This window comes from Monodon monoceros, unplaced genomic scaffold (assembly GCF_005190385.1).
Source record: "Monodon monoceros isolate NGI ecotype Baffin Bay Population unplaced genomic scaffold, NGI_Narwhal_1 Super_Scaffold_8, whole genome shotgun sequence".
Taxonomy (NCBI): Eukaryota; Metazoa; Chordata; class Mammalia; order Artiodactyla; family Monodontidae; genus Monodon; species Monodon monoceros.
The window spans coordinates 14,399,052-14,417,065 of NW_021703785.1; the positions used below are offsets into that span (position 1 = coordinate 14,399,052).

At 39.0% G+C, this 18,014-nt stretch overlaps 1 pseudogene; it reads right to left on the minus strand.

The window, feature by feature from the left end:
• The window catches only part of LOC114888407, a 130,736-nt pseudogene that overhangs the window by 23,087 nt on the left and 89,635 nt on the right, over window positions 1-18,014 (minus strand).

Here is an 18,014-nt window from a genome sequence, read left to right on the forward strand (position 1 = left end):
TGGGAAGATCTCCCATGCCGCGGAGCAGCTAAGCCTGTGTGCCACAATTACTGAGCCTGCACTCTAGAGCTCGCGTGCCACAGCTACTGAGCCTGCGTGCCACAACTACTGAAGCCGGCATGCCTAGAACCCGTGCTCCACAACAAGAGAAGCTACTGCAATGAGAAGCCTGCTCGCCGCAACTAGAGAAAGCCTGCTTGCAGCAAGAAAGACCCAGCGTACCCAGAAGTAATAAAAAAATAAATTTATTTTTAATAAAACAAAAACAAATGGGACCTAATTAAACTTAAAAGCTTTTTCACAGCAAAAAAGCATAAGACAAAAAGACAACCCTCAGAATGGGAGAAAATATTTGTAAACGAAGCAACAGGATTAATCTCCTGAATACACAAACAGCTCATGAAGCTCAATAGCAAAAAAACCAAACAACCCAATCAAAAAATGGGTGGAAGACCTAAATAGACATCTCTCCAAGGACATACAGATGGCCAAGGGGCATATTAAAGGATGCTCAACATCACTAATTATTAGAGAAATGCAAATCAAAACTACAATGAGGTATCACCTCACACCAGTCAGAATGGGCATCATCAAAAAATCTACGAATAATAAATGCTGGAGAGGGTGTGGAGCAAAGGGAACCCTCTTGCACTGTTGGTGGGAATGTAGATTGATACAGACGCTGTGGAGAACAGTATGGAGGTTCCTTAAAAAACTAAAAATAGAACTACCATATGACCCAGCAATCCCACTGGTAGGCATATACCCTGAGAAAACCATAACTCAAAAGGACACATGTACCCCAGTGCTCACTGCAGCACTATTTACAATAGCCAGGACATAGAAACAACCTAAATGTCCAATGACAGATGAATGGATAAAGAAGATGTGGTACATATATACAGTGGAATCTTACTCAGCCATAAAAAGAAACGAAATTGAGTTATTTGTAGTGAGGTGGATGGACCTAGAGTCTGTCATGCAGACTGAAGTAAGTCAGAAAGAGAAAAACAAATACTGTATGCTAACACATATATATGGAATCTAAGAAAAAAAAAAGGGTTATGAAGAACCTAGGAGCGGGATGGGAATAAAGACGCAGACCTACTAGAGAATGGACTTGAGGACATGGGGAGGGGGAAGGGTAAGCTGGGACAAAGTGAGAGAGAGGCATGGACACATATACACTACCAAATGGAAAATCGATAGCTAGTGGGAAGCAGCCGCATAGCACACAGAGATCAGCTTGGTGCTTTGTGACCACCTAGAAGGGTGGGATAGGGAGGGTGGGAGGTAGGGAGACACAAGAGGGAAGAGATATGGGGATATATGTATATGTGTGGCTGATTCATTTTGTTATAAAGCAGAAACTAACACACCATTGTAAAGCAATTATACTCCAATAAAGATGTTAAAAAAAAAAAAATACAGGCCCAATCCCTGAGAGTATGGTTTGATATTCTGGATTGGGTTTCTGGAATCTGTCATTACTTAACAAAACAAAACAAAGCTTTCAGAACAATCACTTGCTTTCCACAAAGGAAAGAGGTACAGGCTTCCCTCGGAGATACTGCAGGTTCAGTTCCAGAATACCAGAATGAAGTGAGTATTGCAATAAAGTGAGTCACATGAATTTCCTGATTTCCCAGGGCATATAGAAGTTATGTTTACACTATACTGCAGCCTGTCAAGTGTGCAGTAGCATTGTGTGGAAAAAAAACAATGTACAGACCTTAATTTAAAAATAATTTATTGCTAAAAAATACTAACCATCATCAGAGTCTTTAGCAAGTCACAGTAGTAACATCAAAGATCACAGATCACCATAACAGATGCAGTGATGGTGAAAAAGTTTGAAATACTGTGAGAATTACCAAAATGTGACAAACACACGGAGTGAGCGATATTGTTGGAAAAATGGCACTGATAGACTTGCTCTACACAGAGATGTGACAAACCTTCAATATGTAAAAAAAAAAAAAATTAGTATCTGTGAAGTGCAATAGGAAAAGGTATGCCTTTATTTCTAAAGCGAGCAAGAAAAATATTGCCTCAAAAATCAAAGTTTTGAGAAAGATTATTTATTGGTGTTTTTGTTGAATTGAAAGCCAACTGATAATCATAAGCTCTAGAACAAAATACAGGGTTTACACCTGGGGTGGATGGAGCACAGAAGACAATTCCCCAGCTCTGAAGCTAGAGGATGCATGTCTCTTGGGTCCTCTGAGGTCTAATCCTGCCATTCCTACCAAAGGAGTCAGCGACCGCAACCAGCTAGGACCAGGATATAAACAAGTGGCCAAGTTTACAACTCCTGGTGGGACCTCCCCATGTTATCACTGATGAAATCTTGGCCAGGGAGCCCTAAACCGAAGGTCTCCCAACACAGGAGTGGGAAGGGCAGCTCCACAGTGAAGGACAAGGTCCACCATGAAAAACATCGGTCATCGCAAAGGTGACAGGCTCCAAAGAGAACCCTTGCATTTCCCTTCTCTGTCTTCCCCATTGACCCAGATGGTCAGTCTCCACACCCAGAAACCAGTATCAACTCCTCTCTCTTCCCTCAGATCCCACGTTCGATCCATCACACAGTCCACTTGGCTCCACTTTGTTATCCACCCCAAATCCAACCATCTCACCATTTCCACCGCTAGCACCTTAGTCTAAGCCACCAACAGTCGAGAAAGGGCACAACTGTAAAAGAGAGTGATAACTGCATTTGGAGAACTGAAAGACCATCAATGTGGTTTTAGCTCTAAAGGAAAGAGGGAGAGCTGAGAAGGACAAAACTAGAAAGGTGGGGAGGGACCAGGATGTAAACTGCTTTGTAAAACCATGCTAAAGATTTGTTCAAAGACACTGACCAAGAGAGAAAAATTTGAGGTTATAGAAATTTACCAGAAGATACTGGTAAGTAAAGCATTAAACAAATGGACATATTTTGATAACGGCAACAAAGTTGATTGATTCACATCTATGGACGTTCACACCTGTGGATCAAGTGCTGATGGATAAGACTTAGGACTGAAGAGCTGACACATCTGCCAAATTTTGTCCTGCCTCACTGTTTCCCTAACCGACCATATATTGCAAGGTGACTGCAATACTAAAAACCAAAAATAAAACTCCAGGGTACATTTAGGAGAAAAGAATTTATTTGAATGGACCCCTAACTGAGCTAGAGATCAAGCCATCTTTCTGCTGCTGCCTCTAAAGCCTGACAAGGGGCTTGAAACAGGTAGATTTCACAGCATCATTCGTTTATTGTGGAAGAAGGACACTTTTGGGGATAGTCTGAGAAATGCAATGCTGCAATGCTGAGAGCTAAGAACAACAAAGTGATAGTAAAAAGTAGAACTAAAATGTTACTTTTCCAATTAGCATTCATTCAAGACCACAAAATGAGAGGGACTTTCCTGATGGCATGCAGTGGTTAAGACTCCATGCTCCCAATGCAGGGGGCCCAGATTCGATCCCTGGTCAGGGAACTAGATCCCACATGCTCTGCATGCCACAACTAAGGAGCCCGCGTGCCGCAACTAAGGAGTCAGCGAGCCACAACTAAGGAGGCCTCCTGCCGCAACTAAGACCTGGTGCAACCAAATAATTAAAAAAAAAAACAAAACACAAAATGAGGGACTAAGGATGCCTGATGCTAAACGTTTCTGGAATTTAAGAGTCACTGTCCTGCAGTCTTGGAATGTTACCTGATCCCTCATGAAAGTCTGCAGGAGAGGCCTGCTTCCTACTGTGATGTCCTAGTCCAGATGACCAGACACACTGCTCGGAGCCCAGAGCATCCCTTTGGTTGGGGATGCCCCACTCCTGTCATCTGCCTCCCCAGAGCTCACTCCTGTGCACGTTCAGCTCGGGGGAGTGAGGCTAAAGGCACTGCTTCAGTGCTGACACTCTGCTATCTACTCAGTGCCCCCACTGATGATCCCATCTGACAATGAATGTGAAGTAGGATGGGAGGTGATATTCCAGAAACGGCCTAAGAAGTCAAGAGAGATAGTACCATTATCATTAAACATAAGGAAGTTTGGGGATTACTGATTACTACCTGTTTTTTTATGGACCATCATATTCACTGGTTAAATAACTTCATCTGTTGCCTCCTATGCATTATGTGCAGGCATTCTTTATCTATTTCATTACTAATCAGCATCACTGGACCCTGTGGTGTCTCCTGACAGCAGTTAGACCATCCATAAGATGAGTGAAATCAGCTCACTGTCACAGGCTACAGGTTAACCTTAAAATACCCTGCATTCCTTGAGATTATATGCAGCCAAAGGTTTTTTCCTTTAAGGGATGATTCCCTTATCATTTTATGAAGCCACACCCTAACATTTATTGAAACTCAGCAGGGAAAGAACAAAGAAGATGAAAATGAGAGAAAAGTAATAGAGGGAGGAAGGAAGGAAATATTAAATTACTAAGGAAGAAAACGCCAATCAAACCTGGAAGGAAGATACTAGACAGATATCCAGAGGCCCAAGCTTTGTGTGCAGAGTCCAGATTTACTGTGTGAGACTTACTAGTTGTTTATATGCAGTATCTCAGCCCCTGATCCATTTTTGTTTCTGTACTCTCATCTGTGATGCAAAGGCTGGGTCTCTGCAAATCTCATGTCAGAAGACCTTTGGCCAGCTGGCCTCTGTTAGGTTTTGTCAGTAGGGGGCACTAGAGGGAGACTGAAGGTGGGAATCAGAGCTAATGGTCTACCTGGTTTCTGCTGCTCCTGCAGCATCATCTCAGCAGTGGGACCTGACTCCAGCTCCCAGCTTCTATTAGCACATGGAGAACTAGCCTCATTGTGCTCCCTCACAAATATGGCCAGCAACTAGGCAGTGACCTCTCCTTGGAAGTCTGAGCACTGACTCTTTAGAGCCTCTTTTCTGAGTTCTTAGTTCTGGAGATCTGTCCTAGGACACAGTAGCTGCTTCCTAAAATTATTACCCCAGTGTTTCATTTTTCTAGCCCTCCAATTCCTGTGCAACAAATTTCCTATATTAAATCCTTTCTGTTGAAATACTTCGTTTTTCTCACTAGGCCCTTTCTTCTCATGGACTCCCCTCTGACAGCAACAGCTGAGAAATTCTGCAACCTTAGCCAACAACCTCATGGCAGTCTAAATGAAAGGCTAATTTTTTGATTAAGGGAATCCAAAAATGCTGAAACAATTGTGACACAGCCAAGATGACCATCTTCTACCTCTCTGAAATATGAAGCCATAACTTGGGTTTGGAATATTTTCATGGTTGGCCATCTTAAAAAAATGACAATTTAATAAACTTTTAACTCATTATTGACCAGAGACGTACGTCTTTTATTGTCTGAACATTATTGACCAGAGACATTTCAATATTCACTTACATAACAAATCGCCAGCCACAGGTGTTAATTTCTGCAAAAATCCCCCAGTCAGTAATGTGTTAATATGAAAAAATTACTGGATATATGATTTAATAGCACATTGTGAAAGTATAGTTAAGTACTTGAGTTATTGTCAGCAATGAGAGGAGAAACTAAGAGAAAATTAAATTATTGGAGGTTCCCTCCTATCAAGTTTTACAAGGAAGGATGTGAAAAATTGAACATAAATGGAAACAAGTGAAATTCCACAGGTGAAGGTCTTACCATTATCCTGTCGCTGTCAATAATGGTGGTCAATCTGTTTGTGATGGTTAGCACAGTGCACTGAACAAATTTCTCATGGACTATTTTTGTATTAACTCATCAGTTCTGGAATCAGAAAAGTTGATTTAGTTCAGTGTAGGCAGGAAAAGTGGACTTAAGACTTTAAAATATCATGATATTTTATAATGTTTTTAAAATCAATACTTCAAGACATAATCTTGTTCCTAAAAAAAATAAGTATAAAAAGTCTTAGAAATTTACTATTTTTCATAAAACAATGGAAAATAGTCTTCCCTCAAAATTGCTTGAAACTATCAGGAGCTGGATTTAGGAATCTAGCTCTCATAGGATGCCTAGTAACAACATTAACACCATATAACATCCTTTGGTTTCTTCTTTTGTTTTCTGGAATTAATGTTAACAAGAGATATCTTTCGGGCAAAGAGAACACTTAGAAACATTTCTCGGCATCACTAAATGTTTTCCATTTACAACACTTAAATTTTGGATACCAGGTTTCATGGACCTCAGCTCCATACCTTGGGTCCACATTTGGCTTGTAAGTTGTAGAAATGTTTATTAAAAGTTGCTTTGTCAATAATCAATATCTGACTTTTCCTGAGAATAGTCCTAGCAAGACACACCAGTTGTCTCTGTCCAGCACTGAAGTTCGATCCTGATTCTGCTAATTCGGTATCCATTTTGCCAGGAACACTTTTGATGGCTTCTTTAAATTATACCTGTGGATACAGAAAGAACATTTTTCCTGAACAAACTGCTACTGAAGCAGACAATCCTCTTAGACGTTAGAGCTTTGAAGTCCTCATGACTTCTTACGTATCTTACATGTACAGCCACGTGATGGGGAGAGCTATTTCCAATTAGCATTCACTGAGAAAGATGTAGAGTCAAGTCAGGACAGGAAAATATCAGTGTCCCCCTTCCCTGCCACATGACACCTACCAGAAACCCCACCTAAGGATTAGTTAAGGAAGTTTCTCAAAAAATGAAGCTATTTCTCCCAGTGTGGTTTAAATGGAAAAGTTAAAAGGATTTTATGGTTGAGTCAAGTTTACCCAAGTACATTTTGCATATGGGTTGGTACATTAAAGGGAAACTTAAAAAAAAAAAAAATATATATATATATAACAGGAAGTATGGTTCTTTTAGATATAATCTTATCAGCACTTTACAATTTTGGAAGGTCTAAAAGTTTAAAAAAATACGAATTCAAACAATGGCAAACTGCACCTCATACATTAGTAATCCTGGAGCCTATTCTGGTAATGGTTCTATCCCAAGTTTAATCTCATAAATACTGGACCAGTTAAGTGCATTTTCTTCAATGTCAAAAATATCTTGCAGTGAATGAAAATCCATGAAAAACAGGATACAACATAACATCTTATTTCCCCCAGACTATGGGTATAAGTGGTGTTTATATTAATGTATCTTCATAAAACTGTAATCATAAGATAAAAAAGAAAACCAAGCTTTTAACTTCCGAAGTTAATCTGAAAGTACATTGGGTGGTAGGGATCAATTCAACGAATATTTATTTTGGAGAAGTACTACAGAACAAGAACCAAACTCAGGCTATATTTGAAGTTAAAGAACAAAGAGTAAATACATTTCAAATTAAGATACCAACAGATTGATGAGTGATGGCCAATGAGCAGGGACACAATTATAGTGTCAAATAACAAAACACCAAGGGTGAGTGGGCAATATTTTCGTGGTATCCTAAATGCTGGAGCACTTCTATGAATGTGATCCCAAACTGTGCTCCTGATGAAGTCCAATCCCAAGAAAGGGGATTTCAGAGTTAGGATTAAATATGGTATTCGTATTTAGCGACTGCATGAAAAGTACAAAAATCTAAAGGGTAAGATTTGTATTGTGGTGCAAGTGGGTTGGTGTTTCTTAAAACTGACATCCTGACTTTGAAGAAATAATTTTACACTTGCCCCTTACTGGGATGGCATCTCATCACTAATCTGGTTTTTTACTTTCCTTCCAGTTGTCCATATTTGCCTCATGAGGAATAAGGGTTGTGAGAAGCAGTGTTTTTCAGAAAATACTGTTTTCTGAGATTCTGTCTTCATTTATGAATCAGGGATGGTTATGAGAATAATAAGAATATGAAGGCTTTCTATAGTATAATCATATATTCAAGTTATTGGGTTGGCCAAAAAGTTCATTCGGTTAACGAATACATCATTCAATAAAGGTCTTGGTGAACATGAAAAATGTCTTTTATTTTTACTTAAAACTGAACTAACTTTTTGGCCAACCCAGTATAATTTAGTATTAGAATGGAAAAAAACACAATAGAGGCAGTAGACAGTAATAACTAGGAGTTACAACTGGAGAATCTGAAAACAGATAATAGTGTGATATTACTATTAAATTTCTTGATTTAGAAAACTGTGTTATGTGAGAGAATGTCCTTATTCTTGCAAGGTGTATATTTATGTATTTAAAGGTGAATTGCAACTTTTAATAAACATTTCTACAACTTACAAGCAGTTCAGCAAAATATATGGAAGAGAGGAAGCAAATGTGGAAAAATATTAACAGCTGGTGAATCAAGGTGAAGGTGCATATGTGTTCATCATACTACTCCTTCCATGTTCTTGTGATCTGAAAATTTTAAAACAAAAAAATTGGAGCCTTGCAGCCAGACAGCCTGGGCATAAGTCCTACCTGGCTCTGCCAATTGGGCAACTTGCTGAAGTTTATCTTAGCTTCCTAAACTCTAAATAAGACTATAGTATAATAAAGGTGTTTACCTCCTAACATTGTCAGAGTATAAAATGAGTCATTATGTGTAGAATTTACAACAGTGATTGATACAAAGAGATCAACAGATATTGCCCATTATTAATAATGCTGTCAGCTAGCCCCTCTTCATATTCTGCTTTATTTTTCTCCTTTGCAAGTATCAGCACTGAGACTTTGTTACATATGCATTGGCTTGTTTTCCATCTTCTCCAGGAGAATTTAAGTTCCAAAAGGGTAGAGACTTTGTTTCTTTTAATGACTGTGATAACCCCAGAATCTGAAACAATGGCTGTCTAGAAAGCTCTCAGTAGATATTTGTTGGCTGTATGAATGAAGCCACAAGTTCATCTCTTCTTGTGACATGTCTGTTCCTATAAATTAGAAAATAAATCCATATAAATAGATAATTTATATATAACACTGTTTTCTTATTAAATATAAGTATAAAAGGAATATATTATTAAACAATTAACTGGCTCCAAGATATCATAACATCATATTTTAAACTGTGGAAAGAACTTAAAATTATAATTTAAGGAAAATGGAGCATATAATACTATTAAAAACTATACAACTCAGTATAGAATACTTCAGATCTTTTTTGAGCTTCGGAAAATAAACTATAGCAAAACTGAAAGGTAACAAACTGAACTTATGGGGGCTTCCCTCGTGGTGCAGTGGTTAAGAATCCGCCTGCCAATGCAGGGGACACGGGTTCAAGCCCTGGTCCGGGAAGTTCCCACATGCCGTGGAACAGCTAAGCCCGTGCGCCACAACTACTGAGCCCGTGCCCTAGAACCTGTGAGCCACAACTACTGAGCCCACGTGCCACAACTACTGAAGCCCATGCGCCCCAGAGCCCATGCTCCACAACAAGAGAAGCCACCGCAATGAGAAACCCATGCACCACAATGAAGAGTGGCTCCCGCTCACCGCAACTAGAGAAAGCCCAGGCGCAGCAACGAAGACCCAATGCAGCCAAAAATAAAATAAATAAAAATTTAAAAATAAATATGTAAATAAACTGAACTTATAGGGCACCTTATTTCTATCATCATAAACATTTTCAAAGTAACCTGCGTGTACTGTATCTACCAACCAGGTGCCAACGCCCCTCATAGGAAGTTAACACAGATGTCAGATGGTTTCCACATTTTATGGAACCTTCTTTTCAAAAAGAAAGGCTGGTGTGGGCTGGAAAGAGAGAGTGAAAAAATGCAGTCAACAGATGGGGAAGAGATTTTAGTAGAGCAGAGCCAGCAGTAAATGAAGTAAAAGGAGAGCCTGCTCACCTAAATACAAGGCCCAGAGAAATGGAAATGTGACCTGTCGCCAAAGCCAGGACTGAATCACGTGGTTCCTGATGCACAGGCCGCAGATTTCTGTATCTTGGTTTTCAGTATGATGAGACATACTTGTGTCCTAACAGAGGATCAACGTATCAACGTAGAACATAACTGGGTGATTTCTTCCCAGTTTTGACATGACATAGCACTCTGAATTGTAAATCCCAGTATCTAAGCTGTTTTGTTTTTGTTTTTTAATAGAAGCAACACATCGATGATTCATTTCCAGAGTTTTATCTACTGTGCTCTTTTAACCTTTGAGTGATAAAGGGGTTCATCTTCTTCACTCACTACTTACGCTATATTTGTAGAGCCGCCCTTGCTTTTTAGGTGCCCTAATTGGCACCAATTTCTGATGAACTTTCTTCAGTTTACAGCCAGCTGGCTATTCTTCAGTATAAGAAAAACATATTTCAGCATATTTTGAAAAGTAACCAAGATGAGACGGGCACCATTATTAGGACTGTCTCCCTTCTGAATGTCCATCTCCACCAAGGGAGAAGGAGGAGACAGAACTAAGAGGACCTAAAAAAAATTTTTTTAAAGCATCTTTTTCTTTTAATTGAAGTTCTTAAAGAGGAAAACATAGTGGTGCCCTCTCACTTGCAGGCCAACTCTATGAGTTTGGGTTCACATGTCTAGTTTGGCATTATTTATTAACCAATGACTGGAGTTTTTAGTTCACTTAAAAACTGACCTCATTAAAAAAAAAAAAAAATTGACCTCATTGCTTTAGTGCAACGTCTTAGAGTGAGAAATCATCCCATCATTCTGTTTCTCTGGGAATTATTTCTTTATGACATATTTGTATGTTTTTCAATAAAAGATGTGGTTTTATTTTAAAAAGTCATAAAGAAACAATTCCTAGACAAAATGATGGGATGATTTCTCACTCTAAGACATATCAGTAAAGTAATAGGGTCAATTCCAGAAGCAATACATGGAAACCACACACTTCACTTTGTGAAATAAACTCATGTTTCTTTCTTTTTACAGTAAGTTCCAAATGTAGTTTAAATAAAGGTAGATCTCAGTGTTGTCTACCACTTCCACCACCTCATCATTTTTAGAATTGAGAGGCTACTAAATTTTATCTAAATTTTGGCTCCTACAGATGAATTAAGTATAAGCTAGGGCCAAGTTCTAAGATAGTTTTTTACAGGATTTGTCTCCCAATTAACATTTCCTCTCTGTCCAAAATTCTAGAGTAATTTTACTATCTGAAACTCTGTTAAGAGAAATCTCGAGCTTGGAAACAAATAGGAAAATAATTTACCAGTACTTCCAGTTGTTTTTTTTTTTTAAGATGTCACAGTTTCACCATTAAATCTGTTTTGTGAGTTCAAGAGCAGTGGATCATCCTTCTTTCTTTATATTTAATGGTTAACTGCTCTCCCCACCTCTTCTCTTCTAGAATTTCACTGTAGAAAGACTCACAAGCTTAAATGAAATCAGAGGTCCACTGCTTCTCAAGTAAGAGAAGGTGAAGCAATCAACCTGATTTAGGAAAATAAAATCCCCACAGTTGCTGGAAAGAGGGGTAGTTTGTAAAGACTCAGTGCCGACATGCCTTCAGAAACCAGAATTCCCTGCAGGAAATTGTCAGGCCTCCAAATCTGCTTGCTCACAGTCAAAGCTCATCTATATATTACAGATTTCGGAGCTTCCCTGGAAGGGTGACACTAAATGACAAACACACCAATTCAAAACAACAGTGTGAACAGTCATTTGGATATGTGTAAAAAAAAAATTTTTTTTAAAGAAATAAGCCACACTTCTCTGAAATGAGATCAATCAAACATTTAGTACCTATTTATTAAGTGCTTACTTTTTTAAAAGAATAAGACTGACCTAGGTCCTCTGAGAAATTAGAAGTCTGTTTATGGTTTAGAATAAGACTGAACTAGGTCCTATGAGAAATTAGAAGTCTGTTTATGGTTTAGAATAAGACTGAACTAGGTCCTATGAGAAATCAGAAGTCTGTTTATGGTTTAGAAGTCTAGATACAGTTTCTGCCATTAGTAGAATCAATTTGCAAAACCAGGACCAATACACAAAATAATTTGTATCAAAATATACAAACCAACAGCAACTTAACAAGTCAAAATCCTTCTCACGCAAGGGTGAGGAAATTCAAAGAAGTGGGCCAAAGGGAAACATGACACAAATAACAGAAAATCCTCTAGAAATGAACCGATCCATATAAAAACTGAGCAAAAGCGCCAGGGTTCTCTTACCTGCATTCATGCTGCGGCATTATTTTTTATATATAATTTACCTTTATAGACACTCTCTTATGAAACTCCATGGCATTTTGTTGGTATGATCTCATTTATCTTTCAGTTAATAATGAAAAACTACTATTGTCTCCACTTAGTTGATATTCCCTAAGACCAGAGAAATAAAATGAACATTGCAAAGTAATTAAGGTAACTAATTCACTAGGTCACTTAGTAGAATTTGAACTCATAATTATAACTTCTAGTTTAGTGTTCTACTAAGGACAAGATAATGTACCTAGTTGCTTTGGGTTCTAGGGAAAAGCTAAAATGAAAGCATAAGGCATTATCTTGTTGGTTTTCATCACCACTAATATACAAGTTTTAATTTACACATGTACCCATGTCATCAGTGTTCTCCTTGGTGCTAAATAAAGTCAGTTAAACCGATAAGCTCCCCTTAATTACCTGTGCTGCTATAAATGTACACACACACATACTGATGCTAACAAGTTAATTACATTCAATAAATTACCTCTTCTAAGGCATTCTACAGTTCCTCATCCGTATGCTCATTAAAGGGATCCGGATTTTTCCTCATTGTTCCAGTGAATAAAACCGGTTCCTAAATACCCCAAAATAGTGAATGTTATTACCTTAAACTCTTTTCATCATGTTTGAATGCTTACAGAATTAAAATACAAAACAAACCACCAAAATTCCCTATAATCATTAATAAGGTTGCAAATGCTTTTTTACAAAATAGTATCTCCAAATTAATTTTCCACTGTACAAAGTATGCTCCAAAATATCTTCTGGATGATTGAACACTAACAAGAAAGTGTGGAAATGTGTCATCTTAAGAAGAAGTTGGGGCTCCCCTGGTGGCGCAGTGGTTGAGAGTCCACCTGCCGATGCAGGGGACACGGGTTCGTGCCCTGGTCCAGGAAGATCCCACATGCCACGGAGCAGCTAGGCCCGTGAGCCATGGCCGCTGAGCCTGTGCTCTGCAACGGGAGAGGCCACAACAGCGAGAGGCCCACATACTGCAAAAAAAAAAAAAAAAAGAAGTTGAAGAAGAGAAAGGAAGATTTGATTTTTTAAAAATACCTTCCTGGTAATATCTGCTCAGAAAAAAAATGAGAATATACTAATTTGAGTAACTTTACATCAAGAGAGCTAGATAAACTGATTGTCAATCTTGGTGTGATACTGGGAAATACCAACAGCATGATTAGTTGAGGTTTGTGCCTCAAAGCAAAATTGTTAAATTTTTGCACATTGGCACTGAAGAATGAACTAGGATATTTTCTCCATTGGTACAACAGCCTTCTGGGATGGGGAATCTCTCCATATGTGTGAAAGGAACATCTCCCATATGTTCAAAGAGAATGTCAAGTACGGGAGCCCGTGGCACCTCTGTTCATGAAGAGACTGCTTCTGATTCTGCATCAGCTGATCCCCCTGTTATCTCACCTGTGCATCAAGATTACAGGCCTCACAGAACATCATTACTAACTGCAAGGGCAGGATAACCTGAAACCCACTGTGACATGGGCCACAATAAAATTATTTTAATTTAAAAAGCTTTTCCTATTCATCTGCTTTGAGAGGAACCACAAGGAAATTACTCTGGAAATATATGCCTTTCTGGGTTTCAAGAGAGACTCTTGTACATAAGCTTATGCAGGTCATTTACGTTTTCTTCTGGAAGGCTCTAGTAAGCCAGGGCACAAGAATATGGGCAGCAGAGAAGAGCCCAGTTGGCTCCTTTCAGTGAAGGGGATAGAACAATGTCATGCACACATGTGGGAACAAGAGGAGATCTGAGTCTTCCACAAGTGCCCGGGAACTGCTCGGAATCACCAGCCTCAAATCCTGCCTGGTCTTGGGGCTGGACTATTCCTCCTCACTTCACAAAAGCCTGAGAAGAAAGATGAAGAAGGCAGACATTTCTTTTCTCTGCCCATGAAGAATGACACTCAGCCTCCTGTACCTACTTTCCCTATTGTCTTAGTTTTAAGTCTGGTGAGAGAAATGGATGCAGAAGACACATGGTGTGCCACCAAAAAAGATGTATCCCTAAGCAAAATCCAAAATTAAAAAGACACTATAAAAGGAGCTTTATTGGCACAAAGTTGATTAAGTGGACAGTATGCCTGCAAAGCACTGAAAATCACTGGTTGTATGACATTTCAAAATGATTATTGAATTGAACTGAAAAATCCCTGGAGCCAAGTTTAAGGTCTCCCTTAAAACTCTCAAATTTAGGATCAAAGATTAAACAACCATGTAAGCAAAGGTAAGAATTCCTTGTCAGGGGAATAACCGTCATTTTACTTAGACTTTTATAAAACTTTTTTACTCCTTGTAATATTATTACCTCTAGGATTCTAATATGCAGGCGACTTCTCTTCCTTTAGCTGTTTCCATGAGGTTTACACAAATGACGTGGCCAGTCGAGGGGAGGCTGGTCCCCAATATTCCTCCCTCTCCTCTGACTCTCTTCCACCTTTCCCCCAATGCTCTAAACCATGGGCAGGATTCTACTCTGGGGCCCAAATGAGGGCCTCTTCAAGGACTGGTGTTTGAGGAGATAAAGGGCCTGAAAGAGGCCAGGTTAATGAACCAGCTTTGAGCCCAACTGGGAGAAGTGAGACAGGGTCTCTTTGCTTATAATAACGACAAGAACGTTTCTCTGCCCATCACATTTTTTCCTTCAGGCCCCTCTCATAGAGCAAATTTACATCCTGTAAGAGGTCTAAGGTTTGAAGTGTCCACCTGGTTTTCAATGTACACTCTGTAGAGGCATTACCTGAGCTAATCCACAAAAAAAAACCCTCTTTGTTTTTAAAAGATAGACCTTCTTGAGCAACGAATGGGCTCACAGTATCAGCACGTTTGGGAAGGGTGGTTTTTGTCGCTCAAGAGAACAGGGATACCCACTTAAAGTTCAATCACCTATTTCATAATCAAAGCCTCTCTCTATTGTCACCTCCCTCACCTTCTCTTTAGGAAATTCCTCAAAGGGGATGAAGCTCCCCAACGACTGGGGGACAAAAGTGGCATTCTTTGCAGAAAGAGGAGTCCCTCATTTCTGAGCCCCTGACCAATGCCTGCAGCTGCTTCATTCTGAGCTTTAATCAGAGCCCTCAGACACTCTTTAGGCCTTAAGGAGGTTCTGCTAATTATCATCAAACCACTTCTGATTGTCATAAAAAGAAAAAAAAAATAAGTTTACGGATTTCCCACTGCAGTAAGGGTCCCCACTTAAGTCTACACTGTCAGTCTAAAAGGACGTATTGGGCAGTTTCACGTGTTTATTTAGCAGTATTTGATGGAAGAACACAGTTTAGTAAATAAGAATATTTCTCTTTGTTATGATATGCCAAATATGTATTTCAAAATCAGTAAAATTTCAATAAAAAGTTGAATGAAAATAATGATATTTTAGAAAGGAATCAGACAGGAAAAGGAAATTAAAGATATCTGAATTGGAAGAGAAGTGGTAAAGCTGTCATTATATATAGAAGACGTGATACTATATATAGAAAGCCCTAAAGACTCCACACAAAAACTACTAGAACTGATAAATGAATTCAGCAAGGTAGCAGGACACAAGATTAACATACAGAAATTGGTTGCATTTCTTTACACTAACAGTGAAATATCAGAAAGGGAATGTAAAAAAAAATCGCTTTTAAAATCATATATAAAAAATTAAAATACTTAGGAATAAACCTGATGAAGGAGGTGAAAGACTTTTTGTGTGTGTGTGTGGTACGCGGGCCTCTCACTGCCGTGGCCTCTCCCATTGCATAGCACAGCCTCCGAACGTGCAGACCCAGCGGCCATGGCTTACGGGCCCAGCCGCTCCGCAGCATGTGGGATCCTCCCAGACCAGGGCACGAACCCACGTCCCCTGCATCGGCAGGGGACCCTCAACCAGTGCGCCACCAGGGAATCCCCGAGGTGAAAGACTTTTATGCTGACAACTAGAAAACATTAATAAAGGAAACTGAAGGTGATTCAAGGAAATGGAAAGCTATCCCAAGCTCTTAGATTGGAAGAATTAATATTGGTAAAATGACTATACTACCCAAAGCAATCCACAGATTTAAGGCAATTGTTACCAAATTACCCGGGACATTTTTAACAGAACTAGAACCAATACTCCTAAAATTTATATGGAACCATAGAAGACCCAGAATTGCCAAAGCAATCCTGAGGAAAAAGAACAAAAGCAGGAGGCATAACCCTCCCAGACTTCAGACAATACTACAAAGCTACAGTAATCAAAATGGCATGGTATTGGCATAAAAACAGACTATGGATAAACAGAACAGAATAGAGAGCCCAGAAATAAACCTGCACACCTACAGTCAACTGATCTTTGATGAAGGAGGCAAAACTATACAATGGAGAAAAGACAGTCTCTTTAGCAAGTGGTGTTGGGAAAGTTGGACAGTGCATGTAAATCAGTGAAGTTAGAACACACCCTCACACCATACACAAAAGTAAACTCAAAATGGCTTAAAGACTTAATCATAAGACATGACACCATAAAGCTCCTAGAAGAGAAGACAGGCAAAACATTCTCTGACACAAATCATACCAATGTTTTTTTTAGGTTAGTCTCCCAAGGCAATAAAAATAAGAGCAAAAATAAGTAGGACTAATCAAAGTTACAAGCTTTTGTACACCAAAGAAAACCATAAAACAAAAAGGCAACCTATGTACTCGGAGAAAATATTTGCAAATGATGAGACTGACACGGGCTTAATTTTCAAAATATACAAACAGCTCATACTACTCAACAACAAAAAACCAAACAACCCAATTGTAAACTGGGCAGAAGACCTAAATAGACATTTTTCCAAAGAGGACATACAGATGACCAACAGGCACATGAAAAGATTCCCAACATCACTAATTATTAGAGAAATGCAAAGCAAAACTACAAAGAGGTACCACCCCACACCAGTCAGAATGGCCATGTTATTTGTAGAAAAGTCTACAAATAACAAATGCTGAAGAGGGTGTGGAGAAAAGGGAGCCCTTCTACACTGTTGGTGGGAATGTAAGTTGGTGCAGCCACTGTGGAAAACAGTATGGAGGTTCCAATTCCACTTTTGGGCATATATCCAGACAAAACTATTATTGAAAAAGATACACGCACCCCCTGTGTTCATAGAAGCACCATTCACAATAGCCAAGACATGCAAACAATCTAAATGTCCATTGACAGATGAATGGATAAAGATGTGGTACATAAAATGTAAAATAGCTAGCTAGTGGGAAGCAGCTGCATAGCACAGAGATCAGCTCGGTGCTTTGTGACCACCTAGGGGGTGGGATAGGGAGGGTGGGAGGGAGACTCAAGAGGGAGGAGATATGGGGATATATGTATACGTAAAGCTGATTCACTTTGTTATACAGCAGAAACTAACACAACATTGTAAAGCAATTACACTCCAATAAAGATGTTAAAAATAAATAAATTTCTGAAAGAAAAAAGATGTGGTACATATATACACTGGAATACGACTCAGTCATAAAAAAAGAATGAAATAATGCCATTTGCAGCAACATGGATGGACCTAGAGATTATCATACTAAGTGAAGTAAGTCAGAAAGAGAAAGACAAATACCACATGATATCACTTATATGTGGAATCTAAAATATGACACAAATGAACACCTACAAAACAGAAACAGACTCAGAGATACAGAGAACAGACTTGCAGTTGCCAAGGGGGAGGTGGGATGGGGGATGGATGGACTGGGAGCTTGGGGCTAGCAGATGCAAACTATTATATCTAGAATGGATAAACAACAAGGTGCTACCGTATAGTACAGGGAACTATATTCAATATCCTGTGATAAACCATAATGGAAAAGAATATAAAAAAGAATGTGTGTGTGTGTGTGTGACTGAATCACTTTGCTGTACAGCAGAAATTAACACAGTTTTGTAAATCAACTATACTTCCATTTAAAAAAAAAAGAATGATTTATTATA